We start from the raw sequence: 20,051 nt of genomic DNA, 5'->3' as shown, positions 1-20,051 counted from the left end.
TATGTACCCACGGCCACAACTCCTTTGTGTTATACTCATGCATATAACATCTACGCATAAACCTGGCTCAGATCAATAAACTTGTGTGTCTATGGGGTGCCCCCCTCCCCCATATATAAAGGAGTGGAGGAGGGGGAGGGCCGGCCCTCTATGGTGCGCCCTGGAGTAGTCCTACTCCCTCCGGGAGTAGGATCCCCCCTTCCCTAGTTGGACTAGGAGAGAAGGAAGGGGGAGAGAGGGAGGAAGGAAAGGGGGCGCCGCCCCCCTTCCTAGTCCAATTCGGACTAGAGGGAAAGGGAGCCTTCGGCCTGCTCTGGCTGCCTCTCTCTCTCTCCACTAAAGCCCATTAGGGCCCATATACTCCCCGGGGGGTTCCGGTAACTCCCCGGTACTCCGGTATATGCCCGAACTCACTCGGAACCTTTCCGTTGTCCAAACATAGGATTCCAATATATCGATCTTTATGTCTCGACCATTTCAAGACTCCTCGTCATGCCTGTGATCACATCCGGGACTCCGAACAACATTCGGTTCATCAAAACACATAAACTCATAATATCGATCGTCACCAAACGTTAAGCGTGCGGAACCTACGGGTTCAAGAACTATGTAGACATGACCGCGACATGTCTCTGGTCAATAACCAATAGCGGAACCTGGATGTTCATATTGGCTCCCACATATTCTAAGAAGATCTTTATCGGTCAAACCACATAACGATATACGTTGTTCCCTTTGTCATCGGTATGTTACTTGCCCGAGATTCGATCGTCGGTATCTCAATACCTAGTTCAATCTCGTTCCCGGCAAGTCTCTTTACTCGTTTCTTAATGCTACATCCCATAACTAACTCATTAGCTACATTGCTTGCAAGGCTTATATTGATGTGCATTACCAAGTGGGCCTAGAGATACCTCTCCAACAGTCGGAGTGACAAATCCTAATCTCGATCTATGCCAGCTCAACAAACACCATCGGAGACACCTGTAGAGCACCTTTATAATCACCCAGTTACATTGTGATGTTTGTTAGCACACAAAGTGTTCCTCCGGTATTCGGGACTTGCATGATCTCATAGTCATAGGAACATGTATAAGTTATGGAGAAAGCAATAGCAACAAACTAAACGATCATCGTGCTAAGCTAACGGATGGGTCAAGTCAATCACATCATTCTCTGATGATGTGGTCCCGTTAATCAAATGACAACTCATGTCTATGGTTAGGAAACATAACCATCATTGATTCAACGAGCTAGTCAAGTAGAGGCAAACTATTGACACTTTGTTTGTCTATGTATTCACACGTGTACTAAGTTTCCGGTTAATACAATTCTAGCATGAATAATAAACGTTTATCATGATATAAGGAAATATAAATAACAACTTTATTATTGCCTCTAGGGCATATTTCCTTCATAACCCACAAGTATAGGGGATCACAACAGTTTTCGAGGGTAGAGTATTCAACCCAAATTTATAGACTCGACACAAGGGGAGCCAAAGAATATTTGAAGGTATTAGCAGCTGAGTTGTCATTTCAACCACACCTGGAGATTAATTATCTACAGTGAAGTGATCAGTAGCAAAGTAATATGGTAGTTTTGATAATAGTGACAACAGTAACAGTAACAATAACAGTGATAGCAGTAGTTATGTAACAAGTGCAATAGTAACAACATTAGTAGTAACTTTGCAAGATCAATATAAGATAAATTCGTAGCATTAGATCAGTGACTTGTTGGATGATATTCATCATGAGACAATTGTAACCTAGGGTGATATGGCACTAGCTCCAGTTCATCAATATAATGTAGGCATGTATTCTGTAAATAGTCATACATGCTTATGGAAAGAACTTGCATGACATCTTTTGTCCTACCCTCCCGTGGCAGCAGGGTCCTATTGGAAACTAAGGGATATTAAGGCCTCCTTTTAATAGAGAACCGGAACAAAGGATTAACACTCAGTGAATACATGAACTCCACAAACTACGGTCATCACCGGGAGTGGTCCCGACTATTGTCACTCCGGGGTTGCCGGATCATAACACATAGTAGGTGACTATAACTTGCAAAATCGGATCTAGAACATGGATATAATGTTGATAGCTGATACGTCTCCAATGTATCTATAATTTTTGATTGTTCCATGCTATTTTATTATCAATCTTGGATGTTTTATAATCATTTTATATCATTTTTTGGTACTAACCTATTGACATAGTGCCAAGTGGCAGTTCCTATTTTTTCCGTATTTTTTACATCACAGAAAATCAATAACAGACTGAGTCCAAATGCCACCAAAAGGAACATGTTGGGCCCTGGTTGCACCTGAGAGGAGTCCCGAGGAGGGGACAACCCACCAAGGCACGCCAGGAGGCCCAGACGTGCCCTGGTGGGTTGTGCCCACCTCGGGTGCCCCCTAGACCGCCTCTATGCTCTATAAATACCACAAAAATACCATAACCCTAGATGCATCGACGAAATATTCATCCAGCCACCGCAGAGTCCAGAACCACCAGATCCAATCTAGACACCATCTCCATTGGTGCCTCTCCGATGATGCGTGGGTAGTTCTTTGTAGACCTACGGGTCCGTAGTTAGTAGCTAGATGGCTTTCTCTCTCTCGCTGAATTCTCAATACAATGGTCTCTTGGAGATTCATATGATGTAACTCTTTTTGTGGTGTGTTTGCTGGGATCTGATGAACTTTGAGGTTAGGATCAGTCATATCTTTTTATATCCATGAAAGTTATTTGAGTTTCTTTGATCTCTTATATGCATGATCTCTTATAGCCTCGTATTTCTTCTCTGGATTTTTTTTGGCCAACTTGATCTATTTATCTTGCAATGGGAAGAGGTGCCTGGTAGTGGGTTCGATCTTACGGTGCTTGGTCCCAGTGATAGAAAGGGAAACAACACGTATGTATCGTTGCTACTAAGGATAAAAAGATGGGATCTATATCTATGCAATAGATAAACAGATCTTGTCTACATCATGTCATCGTTCTTATTGCATTACTCCGTTTTTCCATGAACTTAATACACTATATGCATGCTGGATAGCGGTCAATGTGTGGAGTAATAGTAGTAGATGTAGGCAGGAGTCGGTCTACTAATCTTGGACGTGATGCCTATGTAATGATCATTGCCAAGATATCGTCATAATTATTTGAGGTTCTATCAATTGCCCAACAGTAATTTGTTTACCCACCATTTGCTATCTTTCTCGATGTTGGTGTACTAGAGTAGGGGTACCCTAGTATCCTGAACTTGTTCACGGGCAGTCGCAGCATCCCGCGGCAAGGCTTGCCGGGTGACCGCCAACATCCTCTGTGGTTCCTTTGGAGCCATTCAAGGACAAAGTATCCAAGCCAAGGAGACAAGACCCCGGCAAGAGGAGCTTGCCGGGAAGGCCAACCAAGGCATATCAAGCAAGGAGACAAGACCCCGGTAAGAGGAGCTTGCCGGGAAGGCCAACCAAGGCATCTCAAGGAACTTGTCGCGACGCGCCACGCGTCCCGGCAAGGCCCGGTGAGCGACAAGCTCCCGGACGCGACAAGACAACGACCGCGGCAAGGCGCTTGCCGCGGCAAGCCACCACCCCGTGCCCGCGCTCCAGCACATCCACCAACGTGTCGCTCTGGGACCCTTCCAGGCGTACGTGGCGGGAGGCTGTGCAGCCAGCGGTGCGCGGTGGCAAGCGGCGCTGACAAGATCGCCATCGTGGCGAGCGGTGGCGTCCCTGACGGTCCGTTTTGCACTATTTAGGCGACGGAGATGGGCATTTAATGCCCTTGTCCCCTGCCGTCAGGGTTAGGTATGATACACTGTAGCAGGTAGCTGTACCAACCGCAACACCTTTCCATTTTTACCCTTGTCTACGTTGCCACCTATCGGTGACCCCTTGAGCATATAAAAGGAGGCCCATGCGCAACGTAGAGGGGAGGGAGGAGAGAACACTCACGCTCGGTCTCGTTAGCTGCTGGGGTGTACTGTAGCACTCCGCGCTCCCGAGCAAGAACTCAATACAAACCACAAAGCAGGAGTAGGGTTTTACGCATCCGTGCGGCCCGAACCTGGGTAAACTGCTCGTGTGCTTCGCCTCGATCCGCTCTTCATGCGACCCTCGCCCCCGCCGAACCGAAAGGGACTCGGTCCGCCGGTCCCATAGGTGCTCGTGGATTAGTCCCCCGACATCTTTGGCGCGCCAGGTAGGGGCGTCGAGGTTGTGTGAACCAGATCCGGCGTTCACACGAGCTAGATCTTCATCATCTTCATCGACATGCCGCCGAAGAAGAAGGCTTCGGAGGCGGCTGCTCCGTCCGCGCCGAACCCACCACCGCCGGAGCAAACGGCTGATGGGGCAGACGCCGGCGGAAGAACGGGCGTCGACGAGGGAGCTCACGGTGCTGCCAGGTCCAAGGACAAGGCTGCGCTGCCCATCGGCGGCGTAGCCGGCTCCCACAATGACCGAGCGCACTCCAAGACCTCAGCATCCGTACATGCACCGCGCCCATCTCAGGAGGCGCGGGACCGGCAGCGTCATGGTACTCACGGTACCATGCGTTTGCTGGACCAAGATCGAGCTGGTGGATCTCGGAGTGCTCAAGACCAGCATGCACGCCAACATGCTGGCACGAGCGAGGCACGGTCGCCTGGACGGGATACTGCTCCTTCTAACATAGTTAGAAGTCCGAGCATATCCCGCTCCTTGCACCGTTCGCCACCGCCACCCGCCACTACAGCAGAAGCTTTGGCGTGAGCTCAACTGCTCCTGGACTACCCTCCAACGGCAGACAAGATCGACGACTGGAGGGCCACCATTCAGAGTCTTATCGGCTTCGCCAACGGCGACACTCAACGGCAGCCGAGCACGTCGCAGCCGCGGCAAGTCAGCCAGGCACGAGCCGGTGGCGACAAGACCGGTGGGGGTGCAACCACTGTGCACTCTCCGCCCCGAAGGCCAAGATCGCCGACTCGCCGGATCCACCTCGACAGCGACTCCACCGCGTCATCAGATCCACGAGCTCGTCGCGATCAGCGCCAAGTTCTTCACGAACGACAGCAAGAAGACGCTCGTACTCGCATCGAGCGCCGAAGAGAAGCGCGACGTCAATCGGACCAGCGCGCTGGGCCCTCTGTCGACATGCATGCGCCAGGGGAACCAGGCGACTTGCCGTACGCGGTAGGTTGCCCTGCGTTTACTCGTGAGCTGCGGCAAGTCCAGTGGCCCAGCACGAAGAATTTCAAGCCAGACGTACCAGAGAAGTACGACGGCAAGTCGCATCCGTCGGAGTTCCTCAGCATCTACACCATCGCGGTGCAGGCTGCCGGGGGGCGGGACGACAAGATCCTTGCCAACTACTTCCCGCTGGTGCTCAAGCCCAACGTCAGGTCCTGGCTCATGCACTTGCCGGACAACTCCATATCCTCCTGGGCAGACCTATGCCATCAGTTTGTCGGCGCCTTTACAGGCGGCCACAAACCTCATGGCCAAGAGAGTGACCTTCATCTGCTCGCCCAGAAGGAAGGAGAGCCCCTGCGCAAGTACATTCAGAGATTCAGCCGTGTACAGCACAACATCCCAGATGTCCACCCTGCCGCGGTCATCAGCGCGTTCCATCAGAACGTGCGTAACCGCAGGATGCGGGAGGAGATGGCGATGTGCAAGATCAGAGACGTCAGTGAGCTGTATGCCCTGGCCGACAAGTGTGCACGTGCTGAGGAAGGGAGGAAACTCCCCGGAGAGAATACAGGAGCAGGAGGATCTGACAGCGAGGATGCTGCCCCGGCAAAGAAAAACCGGCGGCGGAACAACAGGAAGAAGAAAGGCAAAGATGTGCTAGTCATTGAGCAGTCCGGCAACGAAGGTGGCGCCAAGAAAGCCAAAGCTGGTAGCTCCGGCAAGGAGATTGCCGCATGCACCAACTGCCAGGCTGTGGCGGTCGCCGACAAGCAGGACGGCACCGACAAGCAGTACTGCAAGATCCACCGCACCAAGGGCCATGACCTCCAGAGCTGCAAGAAGGTCGAGCAGCTTGTCCAGCAGCAAAAGGCTGAATACGAGCGACGCGACAAGGAGAGGGCCCAAGGAGGCGCTGGAGAATCCGGCAAGAAGCGCGCCGGCCGGGGAGGACGCCGCGGCAAGGCCAAGCAGCGGCAAGGAGACAGACCTCCCCGCGGCCGCGACAAGGATGAAGATGACGACGACGACGAAGACATGGATGATGTCGAGACCAGTGAGCAGGAGTTCCAGAAAGCCACAGAGGTCTTGTGCGTTGACGGCGGTGCTTCTCTGCATACTTCGCACCGCCAACTCAAGCAGTGGGTGCGGGAAGTCAATGCGGCGGAACCACCTGTCGAGTCACGCAAGCTTCTGAAATGGTCCAGCACGCCTATCATCTTTGATATTGAGGACCACCCTGATCGCACAACTGCGGTCGGGTGCTTGCCGATGTTGGTTTCACCAACTATCCGCAACCTCAAGGTCACTAAGATGCTAGTTGACGGCGGGGCCGGCTTGAACCTGATCTCCTCCGCTGTACTCCAGAAACTCCAGATCCCTGACAGCGAGCTTGAAGAGACCGGCACATTCCAAGGAATCAACCCGGGAAGGAGCAAGCCGAAGGGGAAGGTCACGTTGCCAGTAACATTTGGCAGCGAGGTGAACTTCAGGACTGAGAGGGTCACTTTTGACGTTGCCGATTTTCCATTGCCTTACAATGGGATACTCGGCCGTCCAGCACTCGCCAAGTTCATGGCAGCCTCTCACTACGCATACAACATGCTGAAGATGCCAGGCCCGATAAGCGTCATCTCTGTCCCTGGCGACAAGAAGGATGCTCTTATCTGCGCCGACAAGATCTACCGGGAAGCGGCAGCCGCAACAGATCGCAAGTCACCTGCCGTTGAAGCTCCCGGGGGGAAGAAGAAGACCAAGTCCGGCAAGAGTTCTGATGCCCACTCCGGCAAGCGCACCTCTTCGGAGTGCTGCGCTGCCGTCGAGGACGCACCATCGAGCTCCACCGGCAAGTGTAAGAAGACAATGGCAGCTCCGCCAGAGACCAAGAAGGTGTCCGCCAAGGAGGACGGCACTGGTGGTACCTTCACCATCAGTGCCACTCTCGACCCTAAATAGGAAAGCGCGCTCATTGCTTTCCTGCGGGCGAACGTCGACGTGTTTGCGTGGCAACCGTCTGACATCCCCGGTGTTCCCAGGAAAGTAATTGAGCACCATCTTGCCGTTTGTCCTCATGCGCGGCCCGTCAAGCAGAAGGTCAGGAAGCAAGCAGTGGAGCGCCAAGAATTCATCGCAGAAGAGATCAAGAAGTTGGAAGCAGCAGGCCTTGTCAGAGGAGTGCTCCATCCTACGTGGTTGGCCAATCCTGTAGTCGTGCGCAAGGCGAACGGGAAATGGAGACTTTGTATCGACTTTACCGATGTTAACAAAGCTTGTCCCAAAGACCCATTTCCTTTGCCGCGCATTGACCAGATTGTTGACTCCACGGCCGGATGTGACTTGCTTTCATTTCTTGACGCATACTCAGGATACCATCAGATCTTCATGGCAGAAGAGGATGAGGAGAAGACCGCATTCATCACTCCATGTGGCACGTACTGTTTCATACGGATGCCTTTCGGTTTAAAAAATGCTGGTTCAACATTTGCAAGAGTAGTCCATGTCGCTCTTGAGCCACAAATACACAGAAATGTGGAAGCCTACATGGATGACATAGTGGTCAAGAGCAAGGACAAGGCAACTCTGATTCAAGATTTAGACGAGACCTTTGCAAATCTGCGCAAGATCAGCCTCAAGCTCAACCCCGAGAAGTGTGTGTTTGGAGTCCCCTCCGGCAAGCTTCTCGGGTTCTTCGTGTCTCAGCGGGGAATCGAAGCCAATCCCGACAAGATCAAGGCCATTGAGCAGATTGAAGCACCAAAGCGCGTCAAGGATGTACAAAGACTTGCCGGTTGCGTGGCTGCTCTCAGCAGGTTTATCTCTAGGTCTGCTGAGCGCGCCCTGCCGTTTTTCAAAATATTGAAAAAGGCAGGTCCAATGAAATGGACTCCGGAAGCGGAGGCTGCGCTGCAAGACTTGAAGAGATACCTGTCCTCCGCTCCAACACTTGTCGCACCTAAGCCACAAGAGAAGTTGCTGCTGTATATAGCGGCAACCAATCAAGTGGTTAGTGCTGCGTTAGTAGCAGAGAGGGAGGCAGATGACGAGCCAGCAACCACGGCAGGCGCATCCAGCGACAAGCAGGGGGCTTCCCCGACAAGCTCTGGTCCCGACAAGGATGGATCTGCGCAGACGCGCGAGGAGATACAGAAGAGAATGGTACAGCGCCCAGTTTACTTTGTCAGTTCCCTTCTGCAGGGGGCTAGGTCAAGGTACTCTGGCGTGCAGAAATTGCTTTTCGGCCTTCTCATGGCCTCGAGAAAGCTGCGCCATTACTTCCAAGCACATGAGATCACAGTTGTCACTCGCTTTCCGCTGAAGAGGATACTACAGAATCCAGAAGCGACAGGCAGGATTGTTGAGTGGGCACTGGAACTGTCAAGCTTTGGCCTCAAGTTTGAGAGTACTTCAACTATCCAAAGCAGAGCATTGGCAGAATTCATAGCAGAATGGACGCCAACACCAGATGAATAAATTCCAGAAACGAGCATCCCCGTCGACGAAGCAAGCAAAGAGTGGCTGATGTACTTTGATGGTGCCTTTTCGCTGCAAGGCGCCGACGCTGGCGTGCTGCTTGTCACACCCACCGAAGAGCACCTCAAGTACGTAGTCCAGATGCACTTTCCCAAGGAGCAAGCAACAAACAATACTGCAGAGTATGAAGGCTTGCTTGCCGGTCTCAGGATCGCGGCAGACCTTGGGATCAAGAAGCTCATTGTCAGGGGTGACTCGCAGCTTGTTGTCCGCCAAGTGAACAAGAGCTATCAGAGTCCGTTGATGGAAGCCTACGTCGACTAAGTGAGAAAGCTAGAAGAGCACTTTGAGGGCCTACAGATGGAGCATGTTCCAAGAGCTCAGAACGCTATTGCCGATGGCCTATCAAAGTGCGCCGCACTTAAGTTACCTGTGGAACCAGGGATCTTTGTGCTCAAGCTGACTCAACCGTCTGTAACACCATCAACTGGACAGAGCAAGAAGAGGAAGTTGATTTCTGGTGACTATTTTCCGGCAGAGCTTCCCGAAGCCGCCGCCAAGAAGGTCCCCAAGATCAACGCCAAGAGCGCTGAGGAGCAGTCTGCTCCGGCAAGCCCTAGGGTTTGTTCCGTTGAAGCAGAAGCTCCCGACAAGTTTTGCTCCGGCAAGCTTGCCGGGGAACGTCAAGCTCCGGCAGAGCCGCAGGTTCTCGCCGTAGAAGCGGATGTTCCCGCAGCAGCAGATTTGCCTTTAGTCCTTGTTGTCGAGCCACAAGCTCCAGCATGGGCACAGCAGATTGTCCGTTTCCTTCAGACAGGAGAACTTCCCGAAGAGCAAGAAGAAGCGGAAAGAGTAGCCCGGCAGTCAAGTATGTACCAGTTTGTCGACAACACACTGTACAGAAGAAGACTCAACGGTGTGAAATTGAAGTGTATTCACCGGGAAGACGGACAAAAGCTGTTGGCAGAGATACATGGAGGCATATGTGGTCACCACATTGGCGCAAGAGCACTTGCCGGCAAAGCATTCCGGCAAGGTTTCTTTTGGCCGACAGCCCTCCAGGATGCAACTGCACAAGTAACCAAGTGTGAAGCGTGCCAGTTCCATTCCAAGCAGATACACCAACCAGCTCAAGCTCTCCAGACGATCCCTTTATCCTGGCCATTTTCGGTCTGGGGGCTCGACATCCTCGGCCCCTTTCCCCGAGCAGTCGGGGGCTTTGAGTACTTGTACGTTGCAATCGACAAGTTCACAAAGTGGCCGGAAGTGGAACCGGTGAGGAAGGTGACAGCACAGTCAGCAGTCAAGTTCTTGAGGTCGATTGTTTGCCGCTTCGGGATCCCTAACAGGATAATCACCGACAATGGTACGCAATTCACGAGCCGCACCTTCATGCAGTACGTCCAAGATCTTGGCGCCAAGGTCTGCTTCGCTTCTGTTGCTCACCCGAGAAGCAACGGTCAAGTGGAGAGGGCAAATGCTGAAGTGCTGCGTGGGCTCAGGACCAGGACTTTCGACAGGCTGCACAAGTGCGGAAGAAACTGGATCGAGGAGCTACCGGTGGTTCTTTGGTCGATCAGGACGACGCCAAATCGAGCCACTGGCCAGACACCTTTCGCTCTAGTCTATGGAGCAGAGGCAGTTCTCCCCACGGAACTCGTATACGGGTCACCTCGAGTGCTCGCTTATGATGAGCTTGAGCAAGAGCAGCTACGACAAGATGACGCGCTACTCCTTGAGGAAGACCGTCTTCAGGCTGCTGTGCGAGCTGCTCGCTACCAGCAAGCTTTGCGCCGCTACCATAGCCGCAAAGTTAACGCCAGAAGTCTCGAGGAAGGCGACCTTGTTCTTCGGTGCGTTCAGTCCGCCAAGAATTCCAACAAGTTGACGCCGAAGTGGGAAGGCCCTTACCGGGTGAAACGAGTCACTAGGCCTGGCGTTGTCCGCCTTGAGACCAAAGATAGCATTCCGGTGAGCAATTCCTGGAACATTGAGCATCTTCAAAAGTTTTACCCGTAAGGCGCGGTTGCCGGAACCTGTTCCGGCAACCACCTTTTGTACAAGTCTTGCCGCTGTTGCATGTAATCCTTTGTACAAAGCCGGGTGCAGACCCTGTGCATAAGTAAAGCTCATGTGCTCCGCACATCTTGTCAATTTCATGCTTTCTATTTTTTGCATATGTGATCTGACACTTTGTGCAACACCTACTCACTGGTAAGCAATAACGAGCCGTAAGGCTCCATATCTTTATTTTCTCCTCTTTCTTTTTTCTCAAGGAAAGGAAGGTTCCCTCGCCCACAAGTTTGCCGGGGGGAAGGAGAAGATAATGGTATGGACCAGGCGTCATTCAAGAAAGTTTCGCCTTACCGGGAAGCAAACAACAGAAAAGCTAAGTTGCCAAAGTTTGAGCAATCAGATTTTTAAAAATTTTAAGTTATCTCCCTTGAACGACCGCACTTTGTATGGAAAACCTGTGCGCGGAGGAACCAACTCGTAGCTAGTTGCGCCCTTACTTTGTTTCGAGGCCGCTCAACAACTTAAGTGAGCTGCGACTAGTTGCGACAAGGTTTCTTGTCGGTAGCGGCACCGCCGGCAGGCTGCTAATGTCCCGCACTCAGCACTCGCGGCTAAGGTGCCTGCACCGGCAAGTTCCCTAAAAGCGTAGGGCAAAAACATACAAAGGGAGGAATCAAGTAAAGGGAATAACATTGCAATCATTACCCGGAATAGAGTTATATTACAAGATAGCTTGTCGCGGCTCTAACAGATTGTTCTCATGACATGACCAGCAGTGACAAGAAAAGAAGAAAACGGGCGGCCTAGTCTACGCGATCGCCCTCAATCCTCTTGATCCCGCTCACCTTGTCCACAATGGGTGCGACAAGGGTCTTGAGCGTCTCCAGATCAGCATCCGGCGGCAGGGTCTTGAGGACGTTGGTGAGGTTGAGGCCCGGGTTGCGGAAGGCCACCTTCACCAACACCTTTTGAAGATCTCCCGCGCAGATCTTGGGCGACTCGTCGGCCAGCTGCTTTGGGATCTTCTCCCGGAGCCGCTGGAGGGCCGTCGCCACGCCTTTGAAGAACAAGGTGAGCTTGGCGCTGGGTTGGAGGTTCTCATCAGAGGGATACCCGAGATCCTCCACCCCCAGCTGCGCCAGCTCCCTGTCAATATCTGCGGCAGCACTCACGAGACTCTCCGTCCAGTGCTCCACATTCTCCTTAAAAGCATTCTGGGCGGCGGCAGCACTCGCCAGCAGCGCCTTGTCGGCCTTGATCACCTCCTTCAAGGCCACCTCCTGCTCCCTGGCGCCGTCCAGCGTCTTGGTCAAAGTGGTCAGCTTCAACTCAAGATCTGCGTTGGAGACCTTGGTGGCGGCAAGCTCTTCACTACTCGCCTTGAGATCGGCCTCCAACTGTGCCACCTTCGCCTCCAGCTGCGCCACCTTCGTCTCCAGCTCCTTCTTGGCGGCCTCGGCGGCTGCGGCAGCATCCTCCGCTTGCTTGAGGGCCCCGCCGAATGTTTGCTCGCGCGCGGCAAGCTCCTCCTCGTGGGCGTCAAGGTTAACTTTCCGCTGCGCCAGCTCGCCCTCCTGTGCAGACAGCTTCTCAGCGGCAAGCCGCTGTTGATCTTCAACTTCGGCCTTTTCGAGGAAGAAGGCCTTCCGCTCTTCGGCGAGTTGCTCCCACTCCTCTGCCAGGGACCGGAGAGTTTCCTGGTTGAGACCCCAGAGCTCCTCCGCGCGCTTCTCGATGTCCGCTCCCGCCTTCGCGACAAGCGCCTCGCAGGATTCTAGCTTGGCTTGCCACGCGCGGTAGAGCGACACCAGCTTCCGCAGCAGCCGCTCCTCCTCAGGCTCGCTGCTGCTGCTGCTCGGCGCGTCAACCAGCGTCAGCCCAGCGGAGGCGAGCACCTCTCCGTCGAAGCTCTCTCCCTCGACCGGCGCCCTGGAGCTTGACGCCCAGGGGAGGTTGATGAAGACTCCATCGCCGGCCTTGAAGTAGACGCCTGGATGGGGCTCTTCAGAGCCTGACGCAGCTGTAGCGGTGGAGGGATCGGCGGTCGGCGTAGCGCCTGGCGCTCCTGCGGCCTCAGGGCCGTCAGTGCGATCGCCAAACCCCCCGCCTGCTTCTGCGGCGGCAGCTTTGGCGGCCTCTGCGCCGGTGGGATCGTCAGCACCGGCTGCTTCTTCGGTGGCAGCAGCGTCGTTGGCGGCAACCTCGGTCTCCATCGGCTCCGCAGCAGATGGGTCTGACTGCTAGAAAAGGGAGAAGAGTCAAGCAAATGTCCAAAAAAAGAAAGAGAAGATCAAAAGAAGAAGAACCCAAGGGAAGTTCTTAAGCAAGAGGATTACCTATACCGGGTTCTGCAGTCGTGGTCTCCGCCGCCGGAGGGCTGCTGGTGCTGTCCCTTGCCGGAGAACTCTCCCTTGCTGGAGACTTCTCCCTTGCCGGAGAACTCTCCCTTGCCGGAGGACTCTTCCTTGGCATTTCGGGGGCGGCCTCCGGGCGCTCCTGGTGGGGCTGCTCTGCTCCTACACAAACCAACAGTCAGATGTCAGTGATGCCGGGTCCGGCAAGGTTGTCTTGGACGCACCCCCTACTGTCGCCGTGGGCTCGTCCTCGATGACAATCACCGGGACCTTGGCTCTCTTCGCTGCTCTCTGGGCCAGAGTCCTAAAAAGGAATAAATTCAGAGTAAAGCAAATGAGATACAAGACAAACAACAAGAATTGAAGAACCACAAGTACAACAAGAGAATCTTACTCTTCTTCTTACTCGTCGGAGCTGAACGCGGAGAAGTCGAAGTCCGGCTCACGTCCAGCGCGAGGAGGCGGAGAAGAAGTTTCCCTTGGCCGCTTGGCGGGAACAGTGGTGGTGGTCTGAGACGACCCCGCTCCGGCTGTCGCCGCGGCGTGAGAAGCGGCAGGAGCAGAAGCGGTGGTCTGGGTGGACCCCGCTCCAGTTGCCGCAACAGCGTGAGGTGCTCCCGCGGCAACAGTGCTTGCCGCGGTGGAGCGTGTCGCACGGCGCGGCGACTGTTGACTCGCCTGCCGTCCCACTACGTCCCCGGCCTTGCGGAGACGCCTTCTTGGTGGAGATGGAGGCTCTGCTTGCGGCGAGCTGCCTGGAGATGAGGAGGAAGAGGAGTTGATCTCTAGCGAGCCGCTCGTATCCTCGGCGGGCCCACTCGACCCGACGCCATGCTGGGCAAGCTCTTTCTCGCCGACGGGCTCCTCTCGCTCAGCACGGCTTCCCGCCTCTACTGCATCTGCCACCTCCACGGTGAATCCAAATTCGCCCGCGGCTGCGGCTGCCGCCGCCTCTTCCAGCCTAGTGGCGATGCGTGTCATCTCCGCATCGGTGGTGTCGCGGGTAAGGCTATCCTTTTCGTCGGAGCGGACCGGCACTTCTACCAAGCCGTCAAAGAACTCCTGCACGACGTCGTATGTAGGCTCTTGCCAAGTTGGGACAATTCCATGCGAATCGCACAGCGGCATCATTGCACGGATGCGGTCGAGCGCGGAGTTGTTGCACAGCGGAACGACACCCCCCGGCAACCTGAACACTTCGGGATGTTGAGGGTCATACTTGAACAGCTACTGGAGCATCGCGTTAAGCTCCAGAACAGTGAAGTTGAAGTTGAGGCCCGGACACAGCCTCATGATGTCCGCCGCATTCTTGAATTCCCAGGCGGGTCTCCCCCGTTCCTGCAGGGGGGCAATGCGGCGACGAAGAAAATCTGTGCCAACAGCGCCTACAGTGAGCCCGGCAAGCCTATCGTCTTCCGGGGCCACGTCACTCCAATCGCTGCCGCGTGCTACTGGGGTTTGGCGCCGGGCGGTAAACGGCTGCGGGTTCTCCTCATCAATCCAGCACAAGTCTGCTCTACATTCCTCCCACTTGCCGCGGAACTCTCCCTCCAGATAAGTGTCCTTCTTGCCGGCCCTCGAGATCCAGGCGATTCCACCGGATAAAGGCTCTCCTCTCTCTACTCGGGGCATAAAGAAGTGGCGAAAAAGGGCTACATTGGGATGGACTCTGACGAAGTTTTCGCAGAGATGTGCGAAAACTGCCATGGTCAAAACGGCATTGGGGATGAAATCAAGGAGGTGGAACCCGTAGGTGTTCATAATGTCGCAGAAGAACTCAGAGAAGGGCGACCAGAGCCCGCAGTAGAAGAGCAAGGCGAAGAAAGGATATCCATTTGGAGCCGTCTTCCAAGCGGCGGCTGGAAGTACCTTCATGCGCGGATGCGCTCGCGTCTCCGTCGACCAGAAGAGGTAGTAGTTCTCCCTCAGCTCCCTCGCGGCGAGCTTGGGGGGAAAGACTACCCGCTCCTTTCGCAGCACCGCAAGCCGCTGCGCCTCGGTCGACTTCACAACCTTCCCCTTGTCGGCTCTTGGAGCCATGGCGGAAGTGGTGGAGGAGGTCGACAGCGTTGGTGGTGCTGGTGGCGATGGGAGGCGGAGCGCTGCTCTCTTTCGGCTTTGGGAAGATGAGGGAGCGGCGGAGATTTCCGAGATTGAAGCAGCAACCAGCGAATGGGCGAACTACCCCTGTTTCCCCTACTTATAAAGAGGGAGGGGGCGGACGTTCCCCCTTTCCGAATAAAGAAACCCCCCACGATCTCTCCCACGACGCCGCATTCAACGCGTGCCATTCGGGGAGGGCGCGGTGGATATGGGGAGAGATATGGCGTAACCTAGGCCGTGCGTGCCCGTACCCTATTTTGGGGCCTGGCCCAACAGCGCTCGGCACCGTGTATGGCCCAGGCCCGGGGGCTCCTGTCGGTGTACTAGAGTAGGGGTACCCTAGTATCCCGAATTTGTGCACGGGCAGTCGCAGCATCCCGCGGCAAGGCTTGCCGGGTGACCGCCAACATCCTCCGTGGTTCCTTTGGAGCCATTCAAGGACAAAGTATCCAAGCCAAGGAGACAAGACCCCGGCAAGAGGAGCTTGCCGGGAAGGCCAACCAAGGCATCTCAAGCAAGGAGACAAGACCCCGGCAAGAGGAGCTTGCCGGGAAGTCCAACCAAGGCATCTCAAGGAACTTGCCGTGACGCGCCACGCGTCCCGGCAAGGCCCGGTGAGCGACAAGCTCCCGGACGCGACAAGACAACGACCGTGGCAAGGCGCTTGCCACGGCAAGCCACCACCCCGTGCCCGCGCTCCAGCACATCCACCAACGTGTCGCTCTGGGACCCTTCCAGGCGTATGTGGCGGGAGGCTGTGCAGCCAGCGGTGCGCGGTGGCAAGCGGCGCTGACAAGATCGCCATCATGGCGAGCGGTGGCATCCCTAACGGTCCCTTTTGCACTATTTAGGTGACGCAGACGGGCATTTAATGCCCTTGTCCCCTGCCGTCAGGGTTAGGTATGATAAACTGTAGCAGGTAGCTGTACCAACCGCAGCACCTTTCCATTTTTACCCTTGTCTATGTTGCCACCTGTCGGTGACCCCTTGAGCATATAAAAGGAGGCCCATGCGCAATGTAGAAGGGGTTCCGGAGGGAGAGAACACTCACGCTCGGTCTCGTTAGCTGCTGGTGTGTACTGTAGCACTCCGCGCTCCCGAGCAAGAACTCAATACAAACCACAAAGCAGGAGTAGGGTTTTACTCATCCGTGCGGCCCGAACCTGGGTAAACTGCTCGTGTGCTTCGCCTCGATCCGCTCTTCATGCGACCCTCGCCCCTGCCGAACCGAAAGGGACTCAGTCCGCCGGTCCCATAGGTGTTCGTGGATTAGTCCCCTGACACTCGAGATAAGCCACTAGTGAAACCTACGGCCCCCGGGTCTTCTTTCTCATTTATTTGCTTGCAATCTACTTTTCCTTTGCATTTTTATTCAGATCTATTAAACCAAAAATACAAATATACTTTGCTGCACTTTATTTTATTTACGATCTATTATTTCAATCTACTACAAATTTCTGGTATCGTTACCCGAAAGGGATTGACAACCCCTTTAACACGTCAGGTTGCGAGGTGTTGTTATTTGTGTGCAGATGATGTTTACATTATGTTGCTTGGTTCTCCTACTGGTTCGATAACCTTGGTTTCATCACTGAGGGAAAGACCTACATTCGATGTGCTACATCATCCCTTCCTCTTTTGGGAAATACCGACGTAGTCCTAGCACACGGGAGCTTTCTGGCGCTATAGCCAGGGAGCAATCAATAACATATACGGTTCAGATCTGAAATCATGGCACCCAGGCCCAAAGTGACAAGCATTAAGCATGGCAAAGTCATAGCAACAACAATATTAGAACATAGTGGATACTAGGGATCAGGCCCTAACAAAACTAACTCGATTACATGATGAATCTCATCCAACTCCTCACCGACCAACGAGCCTACGGAGGAATTACTCACTCTCGGTGGGGAGCATCGTGGAATTAGCGATGGAGAAGGGTTGGTGATGACAAAGAATGAAGATCCCCCTCTCCGGAGCCCCAAATGGACTCCAGATCTGGCTTTTCGATGAAGAACAGGAGGTGATGGCGGCTTCGTCTCGTGGATCGTGATAATTCTTTCTTGCTAATTTTTTTCTAGAAAAATAGGATTTTATAGCATCGGTTTCAGGGTCTGCGGGGCCACCAGTTGGGGACAACCCACCTGGGCACGCTAGGAGGGGGCGCGCCCTGGTGGGTTGTGCCCACCCAGGTGCCCCCTCCGGTGGATCTGGCTCCAGAAATTCTTATTTATTGTATAAAAAATCCTCGCAAAGTTTCGTTCCATTCCGAGAACTTTTATTTCTGCATAAAAACAACACCATGGTAGTTCTGCTGAAAACAACATTAGTCGGGGGTTAGTTTCATTCAAATCATGCAAATTAGAGTCCAAAACAAGAGGAAAGCGTTAGGAAAAGTAGATACGTTGAAGACGTATCAGTGCCCCTCCCTCTCCTTCAACATATATATACTTAAGGATTTGGCCCTTGGAAGACACAAATTTTGGAGCTTCCTCTAGTTCTAGTTGATCCAATTATAGCTAGATCCAATCTTCTCTAGTCCTCATAATTAGAGGCTCAGTGTGGTTCTAATCTTCTCCCTCTAATTCTCTGACATCGATTAGCTATAAATGGCGAAGTGCTGTCGGATCATGAAGACCGTACGCTTGCGAATTGTGGAGAGGTCGTGCTTTAGTCTTCGGTTCGAGGGATCGTTCGTGAACGGTTCGAGGGACTTCAAGTATGATCTACACCGAATCTTATTCCGCTGTAACTCAGAGTTCGTAAAGATCCGATCTAAACCGTTTATGCATCTTCATAGTGTCCTTCTTTGATCGTATGACAATTTTTTTGTAATACGTTTCCCAACAATGGCATCATGAGTGGTTCATGACTAAATGCAGGTTTCAATCTAGATCACATGTGAATGTGAGGGCTTGATGATCTTGTTTACTTCCCTCAAGTGTTGCTTCGGTTCAGTTCATTGGCGGCATGATGTAGCTTTTTACAAAGTTCCGACAAGCAATCGACTCTGGATGTCAACGATCTGCTAACAATTCTTTGGGCTTCATCATAGTTAAGAATAGTGAACTATCACAAGCATGAGAGGGCAATGAAGATGTTTGATCTTCACGGGGTCATGCTTATTGACAAAGTTTACTTTGGGGCTAGAGATTTTAGTTAGTTCTCTTCCCTGACACACCCCGCAAAGTTAATCGAGCAACTAGAATTGTTGCCTTAATGGTGGACGTAGGTAGCTAGAGTTCTCTGGAAACCCCAGAAGCCACATAGTTAAATTTTGCCAACCCGGTTAGAGGATGTCTAACTTGGTTTTGCAAGATGCATGTGATGTGGTATATCTTTCATCATCATAATGAGTTTATGTATGAGATGGTTATATGATGTAACGTTAAGGGACCTCCATGTCACAGTAGGGCATGATGACTGGAGCCAAGGGATTGTCACTTTAATGACATGTGTGTCAACCGTGTTATTTTAGTTTTATCAATGGGAGTGAGGGACTTGGTACAAAGGACACCTACACAAGGAGGCTTCACTAGGCACATGAGACCAAGGTGTTTCTCATGGCAGTACTTCAAAGTACTTCCATGAAGACCTTGCTGATCATGGAGACATTCCTGCTCCAAGGGCTATACCATATCATGCTATTATGAATTGCTTGAGATGTTTATCCCTTTTTTATTGCACCCTTTTGATTGCTAAGTAGCCATTTTTATTAGGGCAGGCTCTCATTGAAAATAGCAAGTTGTTAGTGCTCTTCCAGTGTAGCAATCATCAATAACATGTATTTTTTCGGGGTACGTCATGTCCATATGTGTACGAACGAATTGTGATGTGTAAGGCAAGTGAAGGTCAGACCTCATGGCGGAAACACTCGGTTGTCTTGAAGTTCTAGCAGTATCGTCCTGAGCTCAGAGCACAAAGCATCGAAAGAAGCATGCAAGTTGGCCTACCGATTGAAGTTCACGTCATCAGTGATGTCCACAATGGTGGTGAATTAGATATGGGTCTTGAATCACTTAAAATCAATTATGAGAGATATTGGTTTGAGTGGGAGCACAATTATGAATTAATTATGAACATTGTTTATGTGTGGTTTGCATTATAGTTGTAGAATAATGGCTCGCGGATGCATCATTCCCCTTGAAATTGATTAGTTGTTTTTATTATTATCTGGTTGAATCTTTACGATTGGTTAATGTAACAAGAGGATCATCCACTAGAGTGCCGAGAAGGATTTTGTCCTATTGCGTGCTTTCAATACTCTCCCACATATGTCGTGGATGATGAGACTCGCGACCTTTGATCCAAAAGGCTAGAATCCTATTACGGTCTAACTGCTTCCAAGAAATACGAACATCAAAATGTTTGGGATAGTCGTGTGATGTTGTTGCAACTAAAATTGTATTTTAGAAACAAACAAAGCCTCAAAGATATGTGATATGTAAAGAAGTGTTTGTTGGCAAGTTCTGGTGAAGAGTTCAACTACGTTTAAAGACGGAAATACATAGGATCCGAAAGAACACTAGTCATGAGTTTATGGTGAAAATTTAAAGAGAAAGAACAAATCCGAAAGATATAATAAGACTTAGGTGACTAGGGAAGCTCAGGACTCGCGCCACTCTTAAAGTTGGATGCTTCTTCTATGAGTAGGAGAAATATTGGAAATAAAAAGGCAAAAGGAAAGAAGACTCGAATGTCTAGCTTAGGTATGAATGTCATAACAGTTATAAGATGTAGAGAAAGTTGGTCATGTAACTGTAGTTCTTTGGAATTGTGATTATTAATCACTAATTCTTCAGTATTTTGGTTAGAACTTCATCACAAGGATATTGACTCGATTGCATGTTATTGCGAACTGATGCAAGACTACAACGACCTAAATGACCAAACAAATAATAAGGTTATAATTTTTGATGGAA

Source organism: Triticum aestivum, chromosome 5A (genome assembly GCF_018294505.1).
Source record: "Triticum aestivum cultivar Chinese Spring chromosome 5A, IWGSC CS RefSeq v2.1, whole genome shotgun sequence".
In the NCBI taxonomy this organism is placed as follows: domain Eukaryota; kingdom Viridiplantae; phylum Streptophyta; class Magnoliopsida; order Poales; family Poaceae; genus Triticum; species Triticum aestivum.
Note: the sequence above shows the minus strand (reverse complement) of the source record.